Raw genomic sequence first — 7,087 nt, 5'->3', positions numbered from 1 at the left:
AAAAATAGTTGGCTCCCTAATTATCAAAAGGGGGTTGTTAGTAGAGCATTTTGTCCTGTAGGCCTATAAAATTTATAAATGTTAGTCAGACGGCATTGAGAATAATATTACCCTATATAATGACATCGCAATAGCATGATATGAAGGGAAAAACAATGTGTTTTCGTCATTTTACGGAAAAAATAAGGCTATTTGTAAGTCCTTTGACAGCTATGTTCTTATCGCTTTACCACTGTTGTCTATTATTTCATCTATTCAGAAATGCATAATGGGGATCAATTTATCTTTACCCCCTTAGTTTTAGTCAGTACTTTTGATCTGATTATTTCAACTAAGATCAAAATGAAATGTTAAAAAAAAAAATTCACTTGGATTCGTCGCTATAAAACCCCTACAAGTACCCCTAACTCCCGCATCTTTGCATTTACCATCACATGTGAAGTTGGAACGCGTAATGCTAACAAAAACATTTTATCCCTGTATCCTGTAGTTTATACACATGTACACAATTATGAAATCCGTTAGGCCTATTTATTATGTAAATATGATCATTGTGACAAACTACTGATATCGCTATTTCAAGAGGTTATACACAAACGAGAATGAGCCTGTTCATAACGGAAGGTGATTTTAGTATTGAGTATTATTTCCATGACTCTTCGAGTTTTGCGTATAATTTTATGTCATCATAGTATCAACTTGCGTAAAGCATCATGAAACGTAGTAAAGGTTGCTATGGCAGCTGCTGCACATGTGTTCAATTCGTGACAACCTTAACTATATCAGCAATAGAATGTCATTGTACTATAAATACAAATCTTACCACGGCGTTTTGTGAGTTATCATTATTAGCGCATGTCCTGTACTGGACATACTACACGTCCACTAAAAAAAAAGACACTTTCCTATTTGACATTTTATTCTTCTACTACAGAACATTGAACCTGATGTTCTTCATTGTCTCCATGTTTCCTTTACTTCATTGTCTCCTTTCTTCAGAATTAATTTAATAAATCATAGAAAAAGGTTATTCGGCCTGTCACCATGTTTGATTCAATGATTCAATGATTTGAACAAATGTTATGATATCTAAAAATTTGTCTCATTCCAAAATGACATCAATAACTAAGTAATAGTGATTATGGTTATTTTTCTTTGGGGCAAGAAACACCCTCTTTCAATAAATTGGTTTTGTTTTTGTTTTTTAAGGTTACGCTTGGGGTAAAGAGGAAAATCAGCATAAAAGAAGAGAGAGAGAGAGAGAGAGAATGAAAGCGGGAGAGAGGGAGAGATAAAAACTTTACACCTCCCTAATAGACAGTTTATACTTGATCGATACAATTCGTGACATCCTCTTCAAAACTCTGTAGGCCTACATACTGACTTTGTCATTGTGTGAGATGATTACGATCTATGCAAACGACACACACACTCACACACATACGGACACACACACATGTTATAGCCTCGTAACGTTTTTAGTGTGCAGGGGCGGATCCAGGAATTCTGTAAAGGGTGGGGGGGGGGTGGGCGCAAACATTATTTCTAGTGCTACTTCTGGGTTTCATCTCATTGTTTTTTTTTATTTATTTTCAACAAATAAAGGGGGGTGCGCGCCCGGTGCGCCCCCCCCCCCCCTTCCTGGATCCGCTACTAGTATACCCATTATTAGCCTTTTAGTCAAGGCCCTCTCGCTGTATGGTGTAGCAAGCCCAGCCGAGTGGGTTAGCGAGAGACTCGCTTCGCTCCGTTCGCACGTCCGTTACAGCGAGAGGGCCTTGACAAAAGGCTAACCCATTATGGGTTCGGGGAACGACGGAGGGGTGGGGTGGTCAAGGGTATCTTAGCACTCCATATCCTTGTGGGTATAGCGCCAGCCACGTCCAACTCCGACGGAAAGAATCTCAATTGCAACGTACCAAAATGTTTGTCGTTACCTTGGCAACAATATGACAATAGCCTGTGAATCATTCACATTCTTTTTTTTTAGATGTTATTGTGTTTTCCTTGTAAGTTCATAGATATTCCGCGAATGTATCCATAATTGAAGATTGTATACTCTCTTTAAAAAAAAATAAATCGAGTGAAAATATTCACTCTTAAAGGAGTGAATACAAAAAAGAGTGAATTTAGAGTGAAATTGGAGTGAATTTTGAGTGAAAATGCTCATTTTCATTCATTTTGGAGTGACCTCAGGGATCACTCGAAGATTTAGGAGTGATCCCTGAGGTCACTCCAAAACGAGTGAAAATGAACATTTTCACTCAAAATTCACTCCAATTTCACTCTAAATTCACTCTTTTTTTGTATTCACTCCTTTAAGAGTGAATATTTTCACTCAATTTTTTTTAAAGAGAGTAGTATGTCAACTTTGATTTTGTTTTTCTGTCAGTAATGACGATTAATATCACTTCAAAGGTCCACTTGTTTTAATCATAGTTATATTACAGTCAAAACTAATTCGGTCGTTCGCTATTTTTAAGCCAAAGATTCCGTTTTGCGGCCGTGTCGTGTTCTATATTTTGTGTGTGTCTGTTCATCTCTTCAACAATTTTCAATCTTGAAAGCAAAATTATATTATCTCTTCAGTCTTTTGTTTCCGCCGAACGAGGAGTATACATTAACTCGCATGACTGTAGATTTTTGAAGTGTATTATAGTACAGTTTTTTACAGTTCGTCGTTATGCACTTTACAGGGGAAAATAAATCCTGCATGTTATTTTTTCAACACAGTAAGTTTCGATGTGTGCCTTGATATGTACGTGTTTCTTATACAAGAACGGTTTAGAGTGATTGGGAAACACATTACGAGTAATATACTATAAAATATGTACACAAGAAGGTCGGATTAATCATTACATGGACAGGTATAAGACAGGTCGTCTTTTTATACATAAGGTCTCAATGTCACTGTAAAATCCTGAGATTCATGTGTCAGTGTATATAAGTGATGCAACACATACACATAAATAAACAATAAATTCTGATAATAAAGAAAGAGAAAAGTCATTTCTCTATTCAACACGTATATAATTATATAGGGCCAATACGTCGAAGACAAAATAATTTCATTATCATATTACTGTTTGTGGAAATAGGCCAATTTGCTTTTACATAAGTCAATTCAAATATTTTTCATTTGCAATGATACATGAATCTGTAGGGCTTACGGCAGATTATATGCATTATAGAAGTCCGTCGATCATTCAAATTGGTACATTTTAATAAACATCTCGATTTTGTTCGCAGAAAATGAACAATTCATTCATGCATTCATTCATTAATTCATTCGTTCATTCATTCATTCATTATTTCCATATCAAAACATAACATTTACAAAAATCAAAACACAATTGCCTTGGTACATTTATACATTTTGAATGGAGGGATCATAGAAAGCACACAAGAGGCTGGCTGGAAATGATCCCCTACAAACAATTATTACAATTCAACTGAACAATAGGCGCATTCAATTGATAAAACAAAGGTGGAAGATAGAGAGAAGAAAAGAGGCAGAGTTGGAAACAACACTGTAAAAACATCGGTGTTAGATTTAACACCATGGGTGTTAAATCTAACACCGATCAAACTTCAATAGAGGACCACACCCACAGGTGTAGAAAATGCACTGTGATGGTGTTGAAAAGTGCTCACCTGACACTTCGTGGTGTTAATTTGACACTGTACCTGGTGTTATTTTGACACTGTACTGGTGTTAATTCAAAAATGACACCACATGATGTTGATTTGATATTTGTTGGTGTTCATATCAATGGTTTAACACCCGTCCAGCTTCAATAAGAGACCACACCAGCTGGTGTTACTGTGGTGTAAATGTATTATTTTTCACATTTTTTTCAAAAATCTAGTATTTTAATGTAAAATTCTTGATCGTCTTGTTTAAATTAAAAATCAACAAGAAGTGCAATTACTAAGAAACTCTTTAAAAAACAGTTTTATATTTGGAAATGACACCCGGAGGTGTTAATTTAACACCATAAATGAGCACCGAAAATTTAACACCAGCTCGGTGTTCACTATTTAACACCGGACTTTTTGCAGTGAACGCATATTTATATACTTTACTTATACAAATACTTATACTTAGAGTTTCAAGCACATTTCATCAATGATAATAATGTGAAAGTAATTAGAATTGCTTGAATACGGTGAGTGGAGGCAGAGAGAATGAGAGCGGGGAAGGAGTTGAAGATATGGGATGATCCACCAGTCAATGATACTATTCATGGGGGGGGGGGGCTTTAAAAATTGTCCATGTACCCCAAAGGTGGTGATATCGTAAAACGGGGTGAATAGGGACAAATTTAAAGTTCTTATGATTGTATTTTTCTTTTCATGCAGCCCAGAGACTCGATCTTATGTGGGGATTTTATGTCCACCTAAAATACCTTTAATTTGGTATTGTGAAAAAAATAAATATTTGGGGGAAAAGTATGTTTTTTGATAAAATGACGCTGTCCCTGTTGACCCCAAATTTGGGGTCAACAGGGACAACACTATTTTTGATCCAAAAAGAGCTATTTGGAGGCATTTTTTTTTCAATCCATCCAATGAAATGGATTAAGGGAACAACTACAGAATTTAAAAATGATATACAAACATTTAAGAGCAATCTATTCCATTGATGAATCAATCTTTAACAAATATTGCAACAGCCCAACAAAATGAGCTGATATGAAAAAATGTGACCCATCAGGTCAAAGGTTAAGATTGAAAAGTAAGTCAAAACTTTACTAATCCATTGAATTGCACTCAAATATTAACCCACTAGACTTCTTCTAGTGGCAAATCACGATGTACAATCTTATTCATACACTCTAAATTCAGTGTAACTTGACTCTTATGATGTCGGGGATATTTTGGGAGTTCTTTATACAGCAATTATATAAGCTGGCACCTATAGTATGGGTCTGACCCAAAGAGATGTGTTATTGGCATTAAGGGGACAGTATATTGGTGGAGATGAAAATTGGGCTTTTAACTTTTTGCGAGATACCAAGAAAACACTTATGACAAAGTACAGAGCATACCATTTCAAAGGGAATTCAAAGTTTATTTGATGAAAATCGGGTTTGGAATGACTGAAACATCTAAAAACAAAGTAAAACAAAGCGATCGTAATAAAGTGTGGGTCCCACACTTTATAAGAATTACTCTTTTTTGGATATCTCAGCCACTTTAAAACCAATTTTTATCAAATAAACGTTGAATTCCTCGTAGAATTACATGCTCTTTCATATTTCATAAGAGGTTTCTCAGTCACCAAAAAAAGTTAGAAACTTGAAATTAGGTCTCAACCAAAACTGTACGATCCCTTTAAAACATGCAGAAGACAGAGAAAAGGGTCATGAAATACAAGTGGAAAAGTCCTAGCCTGTCTTAGGCAGTGAAAAAAAATTCCCAAGAGGGTGGGTGGGGCTGGGGTTCCCAGACCCTTCCTCCCCAAGTTAGGGTTAAGACAGCAAAGTTCACTCTCATCTATGTATACAAAAGTGAAGCCACATAGGCCTATCCAAAGATCAGTATTGCTCTCTTGTCAAGAGATTTAGAATAAAAATTCACACTTTTGGAAATAGCTGGACATACAGTGTAACAAACATTTCAGAGCAATTTATGACATTATAATAGTTAATCATACAGAAAATTTAAAGGGCCAATCAAACGACACCATGGTGCCCCTATTCACCCCAGTCTAACTGATTTTTTTTTTGCCCAAGAGAAGAAAAAATGTGCTGTCACAAATTCCTGTTGGAATAATTATTTCATATTTAAAGGTGTGTTGTAGGACATAATAGGCTAGATTCATGAACATTTTCAGCGAATTTCATTAATCAATGGCCACAGGAGCAGAAAAGTTTTGACTGGCGCCTTGATTTTTTGTGATTTTTTGAAAAGTTTTTATTTGGACCTCCTGTACCCTTTAAAAAAATTTTCACTTCAGGAGGACCACTTTCTGGACACTGTTGGATGGTCCTTCCATCCTGTGATAAAAATAAGAAAAAAAGTTCAACCAAATATGAAACATGAACATTCAAAAAAACTTTTCTCGGTTTTGTCCCTATTCACCTCGCCGTCCCTATTGACCCCGTTTTACGGTACAGGTGAATTAGGCAAATTTCGTCCGATATCTCTATTATATTGTGTGTCAGAATTCTTGAAAGGGCGTTCCACATACAATTTTAAGAATTCTTGCAAGAAAACAAATTGCTATCGCAGAGGCAATCAGGTTTTCGCCCGAAGCATTCAACGGTCACATGTTTAATTGAAATTACTAATTTTTATTGAATAATCTTGATTTCGGCTTAATAACAGGAGCATTTTTTAAGACCTAAAAGGCCTTTGATATCATATTGCACGAAATCCTCTTATCAAAAATGCCTTACTCTGGCATAAAAAAACAACCGAACTACAATTATGGTTTTCATCTTATCTTTGTAACAGACAGCAATGTGTTTCTTTTAATCCACTGGGCATGCCCGGGCACTGATCTGATACATCTGTTAATAAGAAATTATACTCTAAGATTATTCCGTATCAGTTCTATTTGTCGGGATTATGTGGATTACGTGATAAACAGGCTTTCCAGGGGGTACAGTTTTAAACACTTTCATAATGATTATGATATAGTTCTGATTTACACTTTTCCATATATTTCGGGACAGGATTTATATGCTTTATCATTAAGTGAGATTTCGTTTCATTAAAAGAAATAAACAAGCAAAGTTTAGTAAACATGTTAACGTTCAAAATGAATCCTCAGATTGCCCAGCAAGACGGCGCCTCCCATCGATCATCAAAGACGGAAATGCACCTGTGGAATTCTTTTGTACATCAATAAACAAAAACTGAAAACGGTTTGAATAATTACAGCCAGTTGGAACTCCATTTCTTAAACGCCCTTATTTCATGGTCCATCATGGTGTATTAGTTCATGCTGAAACTGAGCCTCAACTTTGCCATGGAATATATCCCCGTCGCTTGTATAAAGTGGACGAATCTTTTTGTTTTTGCCATGCTTGGACTTCATACTTCCTTTTGTCAACGACACAACAAAACGAAATTCTCA

Source organism: Diadema antillarum, unplaced genomic scaffold (assembly GCF_040938485.1).
Source record: "Diadema antillarum isolate AM-2024a unplaced genomic scaffold, OU_Dant_1.0 seq00000740_RagTag, whole genome shotgun sequence".
NCBI classification, from domain to species: Eukaryota; Metazoa; Echinodermata; class Echinoidea; order Diadematoida; family Diadematidae; genus Diadema; species Diadema antillarum.
The sequence above is the reverse complement of the archived record's forward strand: the minus strand, read 5'-3'. Positions refer to the sequence as shown.